At 64.0% G+C, this 16,421-nt stretch overlaps 1 protein-coding gene across 7 annotated transcripts in view; it reads left to right on the forward strand.

Annotated features, from left to right (window-relative positions):
* Nucleotides 1-16,421, forward strand: part of ATP2B2 (ATPase, Ca++ transporting, plasma membrane 2) — a 198,404-nt gene that overhangs the window by 78,799 nt on the left and 103,184 nt on the right. For 5 of the 7 annotated variants that reach the window (XM_012732134.1, XM_012732137.1, XM_012732138.1 and 2 more), the window contains exon 1: nt 5,545-5,729. The exons of 1 other annotated variant lie outside the window; for it this stretch is intronic. The gene's annotated coding sequence lies outside the window, so the exon portion shown is untranslated. Of the gene's footprint in view, nt 1-5,543; nt 5,730-16,421 lie in introns of those variants that run through there. One more of the 7 variants, XM_004692376.2, reaches the window with a different exon arrangement.

Genomic DNA, 16,421 nt, shown 5'->3' on the forward strand with positions numbered 1-16,421 from the left:
AGCGGCCACCCTCCGCTCCCGTCCTTGAGGGGTGCCCTCAGCCTGCTCAGTGGGGGCACGTCCAGACACTCGCAGGAGCGGACAGTGCTGGGTTTGAATGCGTGGTCTGGACCCCGGCTGTCACACTCGGGGACCAGTGATCAGATACTCGCTGACTGAGTCATCCCACGAAATGAGTTACTGGTGTGAAATGCCAGGCTGGAGGTGCTAGGAGGGCCGTGTGGCCACAGGGCCCCTCGGCTGCTCAGGTCACCCAAGCCCAGTCCTGGGTGCAGCCACCCGGTCCCACCTGGAACATCTCTGGACAAGGGTATCTGAGTGAAGTTGGGGTCTTCCTTCCCCCTCCCCAAGTTGGGCATGCAGCGCGAACCCCGTTTACTGACAGGCCCGGGAAAGAGCAACTTCTGAACCAGTATCTCTAAGTGAGTCTGTGTATTCCCAGAGCCTCAGAGAGATGCTGATACCAGATCAAACCTGTCACCGGGGAAGTTGTTGTTTTTAATGCAACAGCCCTACATTCATCCATTCGATCACTATTTATTGAGCCTCTGGACTCGGGGTGTGGGGGGGAAACACAAGAGGCACATGGAACCCACTCCCCACCCCCAGGGAGCCCCCAGCCTGTGCACAAGCTAGACACAGGAAAAGGCGAGTGCGGCAAACCCCCAGGCCTGGCAGAGGGCTGCTCCCTCCTTGGGCAGCAAGGCTGATGAGGGAAGCCAGGGAAGGCTTCATGAGGGGGTGGCTAGAGCCGGGGTCCGGGGACGAGGAGGTGTCTCTGGCGGCAGTGGACAGGCGAAGCGTCCCTGGCAGAGTGGACGGTGTGCAGAGCCACAGAGGCAGGGGCATACGGGGTGTGCCTGAGAAGCGGGGTGGGGGTGGGGTCTCTGGCGTGAGGAAGACGACTTCCAGGCCTTGTGAGCCAGAGAGGAGTTGGGCTTGAGGCTGAGGCGCAGGGAGCCAGGGGAGGGTTCTGAGGAACACAGGAAGTTCTCCAAGGTGCAGCAGTTAGATGAACGGGTGGGGGTGGGGAGGCGGGGAAAGGGGGAGGGGGCAGGATTGACAGATGGGTGCATACGTGTGTGTGGACTGGCCAAGCACCTTGACCCCAAGAGGCAGCGTGAAAGAGCATGTTTCCCAGGCCAGAAAAGGCTGCCTCCTCCAGGGAGTCCTCCAGGAGTATTCTCAGCTCTCCAGGCCCTGTGTTCTCCAAGGAGAGAAAGTGGTAATTCCTAACTGGCCCGTTCCTGACCTTTCCTCCCAGTGGGTCAGCCATCACCTTAGGCCTGCTCTCCCCAGCAAGGCTGAGCTGGGCCCGGGGCTGAGGTTGCCTCGCGTGGCTGAGAAGACACACCCACACTGTGGGAAACGGGTTCAGCCCACCACCCCCGGGGTGCCTCCCTCAGCCCTGGCTCCCAGCCCCGCTCGTCCTACTCGCTCTACGACCTTGGACAACATCCTTTACCTCCATTTCCTCATCTGTGAAACGGGGCTAAAAATAGGGCCTGCCACCCAGGATTTTGCAAGACTCACGTGGCGTGAGCACAGAGTAGGATGTTCTGGAATGTGGCTGGAGCTAGCCAGCAGCTGCCTGAAGCCTCCTTCCCCAGGAGCGAGAGGGCTGGGGCCTGGCTTCCTGTCACAGCAGGCTGCCCTGAGCCTGCCCTGTCCTCCACACAGCTGCTCTGTCCCCGCAGGTGGTCCCTGAGGTCATCACACAGCAGTAGCAGGACCAGGAACAGGAGCCCCCCCCCCCCCCAGGGCCCCAGAGATTGCTCAGGAATGTGCCATTTGCCCCAGAGCCAGGAGATGAAGGAGCAGGGAATTGAACCCCCGTCTGTCTGGCCACAAAGCCTCAGTCCAGGATCAGGATGTTGGCTGGGAGTGGGCATGGGGTCCCCATCGGCTGGGGGCACATCTGGGGCCAGCCAGGCCTCGTGGCCGCTGGGCCATTCCATGGCCCCTCCCAGGGCCTGGCCGAGCCCGCGTCGTGTTCTTCAAATGTGGGTCGCGGAGGCAGGGACGGCTTCTGGGTGGCAGCGGGGTGGCACACCTGGGCTAGGGGCTCGGCCCTGGCCCTTGCTGTCCGAAGTTCTCAGCAAGTTGCTGCGCTCTTCAGTGTCCTTCTGTGAAACAGGCAGAGCCGCCTCTCCGCAGGTGACTACGGGGACAGGCAGGCGGGGCTGTGCGCAGGCCTGGGGACACAGGCCCTGCCCAGGCCCTGGAAGGCGCTAAGCCAGTGAGGGCAGGTGCAGCTCCATCTCACCCCACCCCCACCCGCGTCCAGCAGGACACAGCTGGCCTCTGCCCCTCAGACCTGCCTGGACCTGCCTCCTGTCTCCCTTGGGCAAACCACCCCCCTCAGACTGGACCCAGTGCCCCACCCCCATACCCAGGCCGGCTGGCCCCTCCACCCCGTCGGTCGCGGCTCGAGGGCCCCTCCTAAGGGAGGACGCAGGGTCAGAGCAGGGCAACCTTGGGAAGCCAGTCCACTCGCCGTCTGCTCGCCCCGTCCCCGTTCTCATAGCTTCTCCCAGTCCTGACCCTCGGTCTGCGTCCACCATAAGCCAAATCATGCCGGAGCAGAAGCCACGGGTAATCCTCCTGGCTGGCCGCCTGCCCCCTCCCCGTCTTCCCTGCGGGTGACCCTGACCTGTTGTTTCCAGCCTTCCCGGAGTTGCAACACTACCAGCATTGTTTGTCTGATTTCACAACGCGGCTGCCTGTCCAGGCCCCCCGCCCCCCAACGTGTCCTGGAAGGGCAGGCAGAAGCCCCGTGTGTCTGCGGCAGGGAGGAGAGGCGAGGGCCAGGGCGGGACGGACGTCTGCGGCGGACGGACGCCCGAGGAGGCCCCTGGGCATGTGGTGACAGCCTCTTCCTAGGGCCTCAGTCTGCACAGCCCTAGCACAGGAGACCTGCACGCGGGCCTCAGAGTCCTCCTGGGCCCACGTGACACACAGCAGGTTTATTCGAGCCCCTATCACGTGCTGGCCGCTGGGAGCCGGCCACGGCAGACACAGCTGACGGACGTGGCCACATCGCATGGAGGAGACAGACGCAGGCCTTCGTGACGTGGCGTGGGCAGCGCTAGACCAGAGAGGGCGTGAGCTGACTTTGTGGGTGCGATCAGGAGAGGGTCTGAGGAAGGGGCATTTGCGCTGGACTTCGAAGGATGAATAGGAGTTCACGGCCTAGTGGAAGTAAGAACTTTGAAACTGCTGGCCAGCATTTGGCTGCCACCGAATTTGGGGGATATCCTGGAATAGGGGTGTGAGGCTGAACCCGGAGTACCAGAGCCTCGGCCGCCTGGTGGGAGGCCAGACGGCCACCAGCGCTGCTCTCCGCTTCTGAGTGCCCACGTCGTTACGTGAAGGCACAACGTCCCAAACAAGCCAGGAGCCGGCAGGATTCGGGGCCTCCGGGCAGGCGAGCGTGGGGCTCTGGGCGGGTCTGGAGTTGCGTCTTGGGGCTCCGTTCGCCCTTCCCGGCTGCGGCCTGGTCCTGACGCCCCCACGCGTACCCGGCTTCCTCTCCTGGACCTGCGTGCTGACAGCAGTCACGCCAGCAGCTGCTGTGAACCGAGCCATGGACTACGTTGCTAGTGGACTTTGCTAGCTATGAAGTGTGCTGGGCGCAGGAGGGGTGACCGTTGCCAAAACGGGGGCCCATCACCGGCCCCTGTAGGGCTGCTGGCTTGGTAATGGGGTGGTTTGCCCCGTGTGGGGGCGATAGCCCGTGTGGGGCTTCCGGCACAAACATGGCCCCCGCCAGATGTACTGGAGTCTGGGGCGAGGTGGGGGGACAAGGCGAGATGGGGGAGGAGCCTCCCAACCAGCTCAGAAGACTTATTCAGCCCAGTGTTGGGGTGCTAGGCCCTGTTGGGGGACACTCCTGGCTGGGCCCAGCCCCGAGGCGGAGCTGACTTAGAAGTGTGCCTGGAGGGGAGCCAGCAGAGGTCCCCGCGTCTGCACCTCCAGAAGGGGCCGTGGAGCGGCTGTTGGTGGGGGCCCAGGGTCCCCTCCGAGTGGTGTCCTGGACTGTGCTGTGGAAGCAGCGTCAGCCCCTGCCTGCCCCAGGGGAGCCCAAGGCCCCCCAGCCGCCACTTGGCTTAGCTTCTCAGCTTCCTCTACGTGGAGGCCACTGGCCAGCCAGGGGAGAAGGGACCCCTTGTGGGGCGAGCGGGGTGAAGAGCGAGGGGGTATCGGTGTGGCTCGGCCGGCAGCAGCCTGCGGGCGGCCCCGCACGCTGCCTCCCGCAGCCCCTCGACCTGCCGCCGGCCGGCTGTGATTTTGGTGCAGTGCAGGCTTTCAGCTTAACGAGACAAATTGATATTCTGTGCCAGCCCAGGGATGGAGCGGCAGCTGGGGCGCTCCCGGGCAGTTCACAGTGGCATGGGCTGGGGGCGGGGGAAGGGGCTGGTCTGTAGTTGCCGCCTGGGAGGGCCTCCCCCAGCCCTGACCCTCCCCCACAACACCCCCATCCTGACAGGTGGCCTGAGAGCTGGTCCTGAAATTCCTTCCATTTTCAGCACCCTCCTCCCAAGCAGGGCACCCCTCCTGGGCTGGGGAGGTAGAACTCCGGAGAGGGAGGCTTCAAAATTCCCCTCAGTTTGAAGCTCCCCCATGGTGACCCCCTAATCTTGCACCTAGGACTGTCCCCTAACCTTGCACCTAGGACTGTCCCCCACCAGCCTGGACATACAGCGGCAGCAGGTCTGCAGAGAGGAGACAGAAAGAATTGGGCAGCCGGCTAGGGGGCCCCATCCCCGTAGACTCTTCTTTGGGGGTCCTTGGACATAGCCCCCGACATGGTCAGCCCCCCCATTTCAACACAGATGCCCCTGCAGATTATGATGGATGTTCAAGACATAGGCAGACACCCCAGCTGTGGTCACTTGTCCAAAACTGGCCTCTTCGGGGATCTTCTGCCAGGGCTGCAGCCCCTAGACAGGTGGGGGTTCACCTGGGCGGGGCAGTGGGCTGCCTGCCACGAAGGTAGTGTCCGGGTGCAGAAGGCACTCACCGCAGGTCCTGCAGCCACAGGCGAGTTTAGTCTAGGCTGAGCCCTCGAGTGACCTCTGCCCCCTAGGTCTGGGGGTGTCCTGACCAAAACAAGTGGGGAGCAGAGCCCTCACCCAGCCCCACAAGTGCCCCCACATGCCGGGGATGACTTAGGACTATCTGAGCAAAATCACCCCGCCCCGCGCCCATTTCTCCCACCCGCCGCGCACCCCCTGACGGGACCCCCCCTCCTGCGACTCAGCCCAGGGCCCCCCCTCGCCATGCCCTTGACAATCCCTCCTACTTCTGGGGAGCGGGCATATTCCTGGGACTCGGCCAGCTTCGGCTCCTCATGATCCCACGGGAGGAATTAAAGCCGCAAACAACGCCGTGGTGGTTCGGTCCACGCACCCCGCCCCCCACCCCTCCGCCGGGGCCCCCAGCGGCCCTCCCTCGTCCTCCGCCCCTCCCCCCGCCCGCCCCCAGCCTCGGCAGGCGCGGCAGGGGCGGCCTCGGCCTCCCCCAGATTGCATTTTGCCGGCGAGATGCTCTCCTAGAAGCCGCGCGCCTCCGCCCCCCGCCCCCCACCTGCTCGGGCAGGATGGTACAGTCTGCAGAGGGACCCGGGCACGCCGGCTGGGCTCGGCCGCGGCACCCGCTGCCGCACCGCGATTACGGGGCTGCCCGCCTGGAAACCGTGCTGGATTGCTGGTGATTTTCGTAGCCAAGTAAGTACCGGCATCCCCCAGCATGAGAAAATAAAAAATAAAAAGCGCCCGCTCCGCTCTCCCCTTCCTCCCGCACCCATTTTATTTTGTTTCATTTCATTTGGTTTTTCAGCGCTGATGGTGGCGGTGGCGTGGAGGGGGTGGGAGCGGGGCTTGTTTATCTGGCCCGGAGGCTGCATGGAGCCGCGAGGGAGGCACCGGTTAAGGGTCCTGCGCCGGGGAGGGCCAGGGTGCGGGGGAGCAGGGGCGCTCTCGGAGAAGCGTGTGCGGGGCGCGGGAGGATCCCGGATCCCGCAGCCTCTGGACCGGTACCCCCAAGGATGTTATGCAAGGACCAGCAGACCCAGGGAGGGGGCAGGCTTCCCTTTCTTCCCCACGAGTCCCAGGGAATGCTGAGGACCTGGGGGTGCCCCCGGCCCACTGGGCTGGGGTCCCAGGAAGAGGCCCAGGGCGGCCCCTCTGGAGACTCCCCTCGGTGCGGTGGGCTGCTGTGTGCCAGGACCTGCGGCTCGGCCGGTGGGAGCGTGGCGGCGGGGAGCGCGTCTGGGTCCAGAGGGGGGCAGGAACGGGGTGGCCAGGCCATTTTGCAGCAGTCATGCTGGGTGGCAGAGCTGGCACTTTGGGCCAGGAGGCGCCGGTCCTGGCCAGCCTGGGGGCCTGGGACTGGGCACTCACCTGGGGCTCCTCCCTGCCGCCTGGAGGGTCAGGGCTGGGAAATCCGGCAGAGGCATCTGGGGGGCTGCAGGCAGCCCCCCGGTTTCCAGCCAAGTGGCCACTCCACACTTCAGCTGGCCTCTGCTTGCCAGGTTGTGTGGGGAGGGGGTCTCTGCCGCTGGAGGGGCCCCAGGGGGCCTGCCCCCCCACCCCGTGCCGAGGCCCAGCCTGGCTCGACCTTCAGAAGGGTAAGTGAGCAGGTGAGCTCGGCGGCAGAGGGTCTTGGCTTGACGCTGGGCACCTCCTGCCCACACAGAAGGGGCTTCCTCCTCGCCGCATTGCTCTCCGAGTCACTGGGAGGAGGCAGAGCTGACGTCTGGGGCATTTCCAAGAACGGCGGGCGCCATCCGGAGAAATTCTCCTTTGACGTGTGCAGTAGGAGGGGGCTCGGAGTGCTGACCGCAGGGGCATCTGCCTGTTCACTGGGCTGAAAGAGCCCTGGCGGGGGGGGGCTGCGGCTCTGGGGGGGCCTGCAGGGAGGTCCCGGGGAAGGCTGACCGCCCCTGTAATTTAGCCCCGTACCCCCAGCCCCATCCAGGGGCTCCACCCTCGTCACGGGGACCAGAGTCCCTCCACCGAGGCGCACACACGGCTCCAGTCCACGCAGTGATGCATCACGCGTGTCACATCACACATGCACACACGAGTGCCCGCGCCCACAGATACACCCCAGCAGGTCGGCTCCCGCCCCGAGCACACCTGCTCACCTGCACGCTCGGCGTACACACACACACACAGGCGCGCACCTGGGAAGGCAGCTTGCCCACTCGGGCGTGCAGCGCTGACACGGGACTGCGGAGTCCCGCACACGGCGTCCCGAGGCAGCCAGGAGGTGGTGTGGGCCTGGGGCTGGCCCTGCAGGACAGCGCCGGTGACGTGCAGGGAGCGGGCTGCAGGCCGAGCGGCCGCCGCGTGCTGGCCATGCCCACAGGTGAATGCCGGTGCACGCACCCAGCCCCCGGGCACTCAGGCCGCACCTCTGCGGAGGCTCTCGGCACACGGCCCCCCGGCCGCCAGCCAGGCACCACGGGGTGAGGGTGCCTCTGAGGGGCCTGGGGAGGGGCCTGCCCCTCAAGGGACCTCGCGAGGCAGGAGGGACTCCCAAGTGGCACCAGCCCACACCTGCCTGAGGGAGGGCCAGCCACGTCCCGGGAGCTGATGCCAGCCTGGCGCCAGGAGACCGGCAGGCCAGTGTGGAGGCTCTAGGAGCCGGGACCCACGACGCCTTCGGTGGCCCCCGAAGTCCTTTGACCTCAGGCCAAAGGTCAAAAAAGCTGTCTGTGCCTTATGCGGCGTGGTCAAATGCTGGGCTCCTCCTGCGCTCCCCCTCTCTGCCTCAGCCACTCACAGGCAGAGTGGGGAGCGGGGAAATAATCCGCCAGCCGGCTACTCGATAATTGCTCTTCACGCCCGGCTCCGAGGGGTCTCCCTGAGCCCTGTCGTTCCCAGGCCCCAGATGAGGAAGCTGCACAGAGAAGTGAAGACACTCACCCAAGGTCACACAGCTGCAACCTGCCGGAGCGGGGAGAGCCCGGGCTGACTCCCTGCCCGCCCGCGGCCCTCCCTGTGCAGGGCCACTTAGTTGGGGTGCCGGCACATTGGGCGTCGACAGGCCAGGAACTTAGAATTCGGGGGTGAGTTTCCGAGAGGGTCTCCCGGCTGCGGAGGCAGAACCCTGTCTGGCAGGGGTGGTGCTGGGTAACTGGCATCCAGGAAGCCAGGGCAGACCTGTGCTCTCCAGAGTCACCGGTCTGAGCCAATGGGGGAGGGAAACTGAGGCCCAGCCAAGCGCAGGGACTTACCCAAGGTCGCACCGTGCTCCCAGAGAGCAGGGAGCCTGGCCGCCCTCGGGTCCCCGTCGGAGGCAGCAGGGACCAATTTTTGCTCCGGTCACCCCCAGATGTTCAACTCCCGTCAGATGGCCACGGGCAGCAGGCCCAGCTCCGTGACCTTGGCCAGTGGTTTGGTCCTCCGTGGCCAGGCCGTGCCTCTGCCGGCCCCGCCTCACCCCACCCCTGTGGGCGGCCGTGCACGCTGTAGAGGGCAGTGCACGGAAGAGGGGCTGGCCCTGGGGCCTGGAGCAGACAGGTGAGCTCCCGCCGCCACAGTGGCCAAGGTCAGGAGCCGAGGCAAGGAAGACCGAGCTCCGGGCCGGGACCGCGGCACTGGCTGTGCTTGTGAATTCCCCTGTTGGGGGCAGGTGTCTGGGTCCTCCCCAAACGATTCAGGAGGTCCTGGGGTGCACCGTCTCAGGCGCCTCTGTGTTCTCACCGCTGCTCTGTGTCCCCGGGGAGCTGCGGTTGAGCGGACGGGGAGAGCTCGCGGGCTCCCCGGGCTGGCTGGCCGCGGCTCTTCCCTTTGGCCTGCCCTTGCCACATCTGGAGACCCTGAAATTGCCGGCTCGTCAGTGACAGGCTGAGACTGAAGCGCGTCTCCCCCCGGCCCCCGCGGCCCCCCACCCCAGCCCCTGGCTCAGCCCACACAGCTAAGCCAGGCGCCGCTGGGGACAGGTCTGCCTTGCAGCCCAGCAGAAGGCTCTGCTCAGTGGTGAGACCGAGGGGTGCCCCACAGAGACGCCCTGGCCTTGGGCCCCCCCGGCCCTGGGGGCAAACGCTCCTCTTCTGTAAACCCCAATCTTGCCTCCTTTAGGAGGGGCTGGAGCTAAAGCAGGCTATTGGGAAGATGTAGAATGGTGTGTGTGAAACCCTGGCACACAGCAGGCACAGGGGAGTCCTGGGGGACCCGGAGGTACAGGGTGTGGCTCCTCTCAGCCCCCTGTAGCCTCAAGGGGTGCAATGGGTCCATCTGGGCGCAGGTGCAGGGCTCGGTCCCAGCCCCACCCTAAGACCAGAACATTAAGCCTGCGGTAATTCTTGTCGGCCCCCCACGGCAGCCTCCGACAGGAAGCGACTCGGCTAGCCCCGGCCAGAGACCATGGGCGGTCTGGGCTCACCCGCACCGAGCTGGGAGTCGGGGGAGAAGCAGGGCCAGTGTCCCCAGCGGCAGGGCGGGGCCTCCACTTGCCCATCTGTTCAATGGAGCCCATCAGCCTGCCCATGTCCCGGGCGGCTGTGGAGGCGGCCGCTGACCCGTGGGCAGCAGGTGCCTAGCGCACAGTGAGGCCAGGCTGGACCTCGGGATGCGCGTGGTCGAGGCCGAGGGTCAGGGGTCATAGCCGGGCTCCGCGGGGCGGCGGGCGCCGCTGTGGGCTTGGCCTCTGGCCTGTCGGGGAGAGTTCGCCCCGCGCTCACTTCACAGGGCTGTTGTGTGAGCCCCTGAGGAGCAGGAGATGCGCCACACACTCCTGCACCTACTGCGTGCTGGGGTGAGGCCCCGCCCTGCAGTGAGGAGGGTGGGTGCGTGTTGAAGACCTGAGGAGCCCGGTGCCCTATCCCGGAAGCCTCTGCTGTCTGGGCAGCGGGAGGACACGGCGGCCAGGCCTAAGGGCAGGCGCAGGTCCCGGGGTGGGGGAGGCCTTGGTCAGGAGAGCTGGCCTCTGGGCCCAGCGCAGACCCTGGCGGGTGACTTTGGCTCGGCGTGACAGACCCTGGCTTCGTGCTCCCCCTTTCTCCCCTAGAAGGCAGCCACCTGGACCCCCATGAGCGGGGGTCCTAGTGAGGGCAGACTCTCCAGCCAGCCGACCCGGGGGCGAAGGCCTGACACCCCGCAAGCCCAAGGAGTCGCCAACTACTACTTACTGTGCGTGTGTCCTGGGGCTGCAGTCCCAATGCAGCCCCCCACAAACTGGGGGTAGAGCAGCAGAAGTGATTCGCTTCCGCCTCTGGAGGCCGGAAACCTGAAATGACGGTTGCTTCCTCCGGAGGCCCCGCGGGGGTTCCCTCCGCCCCTCTCCCTGGCTTCTGGTGGCTGCCAGCAATCCCTGGGGCTCCCTGGCTTGTAGTTGCGTCGCTGTAATCTCTGCTCCCCTCTTTAGGTCACCTTCTCCGTGCCCCCTGCCCTCATAAGGGACGTCAGTCTTTGCTGGTGGGTGGAGAGTCCCCCCAATCCAGGGTGGTTCTGTCTGGCCATACTTCACGGATTGGCCTGCAGCCTCCCAATGAGAGCCATGCTCTGCGGGTCCCAGTGGACGCGACTCGGGGTGGCGCCGTCCTCTCGTCCCCGGCGCCCAATGTGGCCGGCCTGGCCCTCGCAGCCTGTGTCCCGCTCTGCAGGCACAGAAGCCACGGCAGGGGTCAAGGGCCAGCCCGCCTCCCGTGGCAATGCGGGACTCGAACCCAGGCCTCTGCTGTCTTCCTGTCCTTCGGAGGCGATGGGGCTGCCCAAGCCCGGGGCGGGGGCCCGGGCCCCTGCAAAGGCTCCCAGGGAGAAGGCCTGCAGCGGAGGGCCGCCCCGGGTGGGGAGCCCGGCCGCCTCTCGGCCCTCACTCTCTGGACTCTCTACCTGGAGCATGCGGCTGGCCGCACGGCCTTCTGGGGGTGCTGAAAGGCTCATCGCGACCGCCATCGTTGACAGCCGATGTATGCTCAAGCGCTTTACAAATATTTTTTATTTTGTACACGTGATGTGTGGGAGGTCGATGTTTATTCCAAGCCATCTCCTCCGAGGGGCTCTGCCGTTGAAGAAGGGCTGTGGCTGACTAATGACTCAGCCTCAGTTTACTCCTCCTTAAAGTGGGGTTCCATAGGTACCCACCTTCCTGGTTACTGTGAAAGGCAAGCGGGATTCGAGTTAAGCGCCTGGCCCGGACTCTGAAGACAGTCCTGTGCATGTAAATTAGGGCTGGCCGTCGCGTTATTGTTTGTTGTTGTTATTATTATTATTATTATTATTATTATTATGCTGTTATCTTTGGTGGCGATTTTGTGACGTAACGCGGAGCAGCTGGTTCAGGGCCTATCCAGAGGCTCGTATTAAAGTGACCTCTTATGCCATCACAAACACTTGAATTTAAGTCCTTATGCTGAGCGTCTTCAAAGCAGTAACATGGCCTCTCTGGGCTGGGCACCTGACGTGTAAGCAGGGTCAGGAGACCTGCCTAGCAAGACGGTTTGGCATGAGTAGGGTCCCCGACCACGCTTCGGTCCTGCTCCTGGGGAACAGCCTCCAGGGCGCACCCAGCCTGGAGGGACGCAGGTATCGTCAGAAGGACAAATCCTAGTCCGAAGGCCCGGAGAAGCTGAGCGTGGGGTTAGAAGAGGCTCCCCACGCCGGGGGAAGCCGTGCACGGATGACCCTTTGGGGTCCTGACAGTGGCTTTGAAGGAAGAACACAGGCCTGCCCAGGGCTCCTGCGCCCTGAGGACAGTCTCTCTAGAGCGGTGATGGGTGGTGGCGTGCGGTGACGTTCTCCAAGCATGGGGCTGCTCCCTGTCTGACCGCTCTGGGGCCGTCCTGGGGAGCCCCGGGGGCGGGGGTTTGCGAAGTGTTCGTGCCACAGACCCTGCCTCGCCGGCCTAGAGTGGCCTCCCTTGGGGGCACAGAGGACCGAGCTGCCAGCTTCTATCCAGGCCATGGGAGTGGGGATCCTTAGCAAGGTGACCCCCACCTGCCGAGTTCTCTGTGCCAAGTTCTGCAGGGCAGGATAACTGGGCCCCAGCTGCCCGGGCCTTCTTAAGGGTCTGACCTGTGCCTGTGGGTGGGGCACATCCCTCAGAGCCTGGCTTAGCAGGTGCGGGGGCTCAGGGCAAGGCCCCGGTGTCTAGTCTAGGACTGGGCACTGAGTGTCCTCCCCTCAGAGCCTCGACTCGCTCAGGGGTCAGAGGGGCGCAGTCACCGCATGTGTCTGGTCGGGTTTTGTGGTGCGAGCCGGGTGGGGTGGGTCCCAGAGGCCATTTTCGATGTCTCTGAAATGGGTGCCCGCTATACGGTCACAGCACAGTAGAACCATCCTTGCCTTTTTCATTCTTAAACATATGCAGAGTAGTAAGCTTGCAACGGCGGCACCTTCGATTCAGTGAATTGGGGCAAACAGGAGACGCTCTAGAGAGCTCAGACCCAGGCGGAGGGCGCAAGGCCGTGCCCCAGGGCCTCCCGGCTTCGCTGTTGGGCCAAGGCCCTTCTGTAGGCCCCGCCCTGTCCCAAGAGCCTCTGTCCCCCTTCTGAAACAACAGGTGGGAGAACGCCTTCCATGCCACAGCAGTCTCGGGCTGGCATCACATGCCCAGCAGAGTTCCAGCATGCAGAGGTGGCCCATAACTGACGCTCGAAACAAACAAGAAAACGGTAGCACAGAATTTAAAGACAGACCCTGGGATTCCAGCCCACTACTTGCTTGCTGTGTGACCTGGTGCAAGTTTCTTAACCTCTCTGTGCCTTAGTCCCACCATCTGTCGAAGGGGGAGTTACCGCAAGTATCAGTTCATAGGATGGCTGTGAGAATTCCGTAAAATTAAAGTGCTTAGGGCGCTGCTCGGCACAGGGTAGCAATTATCGTTTGATGAACTGTAAGGAGTCTCCTCTCGCCCGATCAGTGATAGCTGAAGCAGAGGCGGGCCCCAGAAATCATCACAGCAGAGACCGCACTCGTTTGCAGAGGGGCAGCCGAGGCCCAAGGCACACGTTCGTTCGCCCAAGGTCATGCCGCTGGCTCTCGGCAGAGATGCTGCCCGCTTGGCCACGTCAGGCCAGGGCCTGGTTCTTAGGAGACAGGATGCTTGCAGGGGTGGGTGGCCATCAGGCTCTCTAGAAGCGCCTGCAGTCGGATGTAGACTGTTCTGGTTGGGGTTGTCAGAGTGGCTTCCTTCCCTCTTATGTCCGCCTCTTCACCAGGGGCTGGGTAGGGCTGTGCCCAAGGTCAGGGCCTGCCAGCCACCCTGCCAGCCCACAGCCCACGCCCTCCTAGCCTCAGGTGCCGCCTCCACGGCTGGTGCAGAGTTGACACTGCTAAGACCCCTCCTGAGCGAAGGCCCTGGCCGGCCAGCTGGTCTAGCCAGCGGCCAGTGCCACAGAGTGGATTGGGGGTAGGGGACAGAGACCTGGGTGCAGCCTGTCTTGGACAAGCACTGTGGGTGACCTTGGATGGTCACCGGCCCACTCTGGGCACCAGTTTCCCATCTTTGAAAGCAGGACTTTGGGGACCAAATGTCTGAGTTTCAAAACTGAGCAGGTTTGCTGATAGCCAAGGCCCCAGGGTAGGGGCAGGGCTGGAAGGAGCCGGTGGCCGTGTGTGTGTGTGTGTGCGTGCGTGTGTGTGTGCGTGTGTGTGCGTGTGTGTGCGTGTGTGTGTGCGTGTGTGTGTGTGTGCGTGCGTGCGTGTGTGTGTGTGTGGACATCCGCCTGGCTCTTGCCTTGGGGGGTTCTTCACTCAAGCCTGAGGCCGTGGCTCGGGCGGGCGCAGGCTAGCTCCTTTCACCCCAGGGAGGACTCTGGAGCAGCAGCGAGTGGCACGGGTCTGTGGGCTGATGGCCAGGACCCTTGGGCAGCCCTGCCTGCCGCCGTGTGTGGGCCACGCAAAGGTTGCCAGAGCCAGCCTCTTCTAGCGACTGTCTGAAGGCAGGAGATTAAGAGCTCTTTAGGCCACTTCTAAATTTATCAACTTACATGACTCACTTCAGATTAAAATGAGGCCCTTCTCGCCGTCCCACCCCCAGCCAATTTCGGGTTTCCAGGCTCAGAGGATCTTGAAGAGGGGATAGAATGTGAATCAATAAAACCAATATTGGCTGAGTATTTGGAGTGTGACAGGCGTGTGCCGGGCCCTGCACTGCCCAGGGATGAATCAGCTCCTGAGACAGCCCTCGGTGGGGGTCCCGGGGCCCCGGTAGCGGGCGGCAGACAGTGGCTCGTGTCCAGCTGGTGGTGCCAGTGGCGGACCATGAGCGGCCTCCTTGCCTGAGGTTGGGCCTCCCCAGCCTTTAGCTCTCGCAGGGCCTCAGTCTTTTCACCTGTAAAATGGGCCACTGGAGGGAGAAGTCTGTGCCTTTGGCCGCCCTGAGTCCAGGCAGCGGGGACAGTGAGGTATGTCCAGGCAGTGGGCTTCTGGCATCTCTTTGTCCTCTCAGGGGCCTGAGTCTGCCCAGACCTCCGCAGAGGAGGGAATTCCAACAGCTGCCCTCACCCCAGGGCCTGCCAGTCTTTCCAGGGCGTCTCTCTGTCCTCCAGAATCAGACCTGGGGCCACAGGCAGCAGAAGACCAGTGAAACAGTGTGAGACAGTGGCCGGCAGCCTGGTCCACACACTTGCTACACCACACACCATGGTGCATACGCACAAAAGTGTGCCAGCTCCCGCAGGGCCTCTCGGCTAGGGTGGGCAGAGCTGGGGGAAGCCCAGTTGACCATGCAGACGTTGCAGGTGAGCGTCTGCAGTTCCAGGACTCTGGCCGTGGTGCCAGCTGCCACCCTCAGGTCTCACCTTCCACCCCCAGCCAACCCAGGAGAAAGGGTCAGCCCCAAGCTGGAGCAGAGCCCATACTCTGCTGCCCACAGGGCCACAGGGAGAGGGCAGGGCACCCCCAGGCTGGCTCCCAGCACAGGCCATGCCCTCGCCCTTCAGCCTCTCGCCCTAAAGCTCCCGGCAACCCTGCGGGGCGGGGTCCGCACTGCAGCGGCAGGGTCTGCGCCCGTCGGGAAGTGTGGTCTACACCCCTGGGAGATCTGCTGCTCCTTTCTGAGCCCCAAGTTTTCCCTCTACAGCGGGGGGCCGTGAGTGTGCCCGTTGTGGAGATGACGGGAACCCGAGGCGCGGTGCAGCCGCCCGGCGGGCCCCCGGTTCACATGTGCACCCAGGAGAAGGTGTGCGGCCCTCGCCTTACAGCCGGGCGCACGTCCGGCCCTAGCAGGAGAGCTGGGGGCCGGGCAGCCCACGGACTCTGAGGAGTTGTTCCGAGCTTCTTGGGACTTCAGGAGAGCCGTGTTCACTGCCCAGGGGGGCAAAAGTTCCTGAATGCCAACTGTGGGCTCTTAGTTGGGAGAGACGCATGGGGTGGGCCCACACCCTGGAGCCCACGGCCTGGGCTTCCTGGCTGTGTGACCACGAGCCAGTGCCTTAACCTCTCTGGGTCTCAGTCCACCCCGCCCCCCTGTGAAGTGCTAGCACGTGATAGGCCCAACTTTACAGGGTGCTCATGCAGTTCAGATGAGGTCATCGGTCTGAAGGGCTCAGGGCAGTGCCTGCTGGGAGCTCTCCCAGTGCCAGCTGTTATTATTAATAGTATTAATCTTGGACTCGAAAGGGAGGAGGAAGCCAGGCCACATCCCTCACTCTCCCTCCCGAACCTTGCTCCAGGCTCCCGCTGTGTGCCCCGGGGCTGCCAGAGGGCGCCTCTGGCCTGCCCCTCTCTGGTCAGAGGCTTCGGTGCCCTCATAGCCAGGCAAGAAAGCCTGCAGCCTGACCTTCCAGCACCTTCCTCCCGCTGCAGCCTCAAACCCGTCTCCTCCACCAGCTCATTGGTGCATCCACCAAGTGGGTCAGGAATTTTGTCCCCCCGTCATGATGACCCATCTCCCTACCTCCGAGCCTTGGCCCAGAGCTGTGCCCATGCTTGGGACGCCCTTTGCCACCCCTCTCCCCCCGCCACAAAGCGCATTCTTCTTCAGGGAGGTGTCCCCGGGCCTCTGGAGCCACACCCCGCCATGAGTTCTGTTGGTTTTCATTTGTGGTTTTTCTCAGAGGTTCCATTAGGACACTCGTAGAGGCACACGTTGAGTAAGTGACAGGGGACCTTCCTCACAGTCCCCCGTGCTCACTTGAACCCATAACCCTGTGTCCCCAAGTAGGGGTCAGATCCCTCTGACAGTACAAACCACACTGCAGTGCTCCCTGCTTTGAAAGCTGCGTCCTCACTGTATGGCTGAAACCCAAAGCCCGCACGACCTCTGCAGTCTGGCCCACCCGCCTCTCCACACGGAACGCCGCGGTTTCTGGCCTGCCACAGGGCCTTTGCACGTGCTGTCTCCCCGTCCAGACGGCTTTTGGCCTCTTTATCTGAGAGATTCCTTGTCATTGAGCAAGCTGGCGCTTCGCTGTGGAGAGACCACCCTCATCTGTTCCGGGGGCGCCCATCCCTGCACTGTGTTCT

The sequence above is a fragment of the Condylura cristata genome, unplaced genomic scaffold (genome assembly GCF_000260355.1).
Source record: "Condylura cristata isolate star-nosed mole 26May11 unplaced genomic scaffold, ConCri1.0 scaffold00033, whole genome shotgun sequence".
Taxonomy (NCBI): domain Eukaryota; kingdom Metazoa; phylum Chordata; class Mammalia; order Eulipotyphla; family Talpidae; genus Condylura; species Condylura cristata.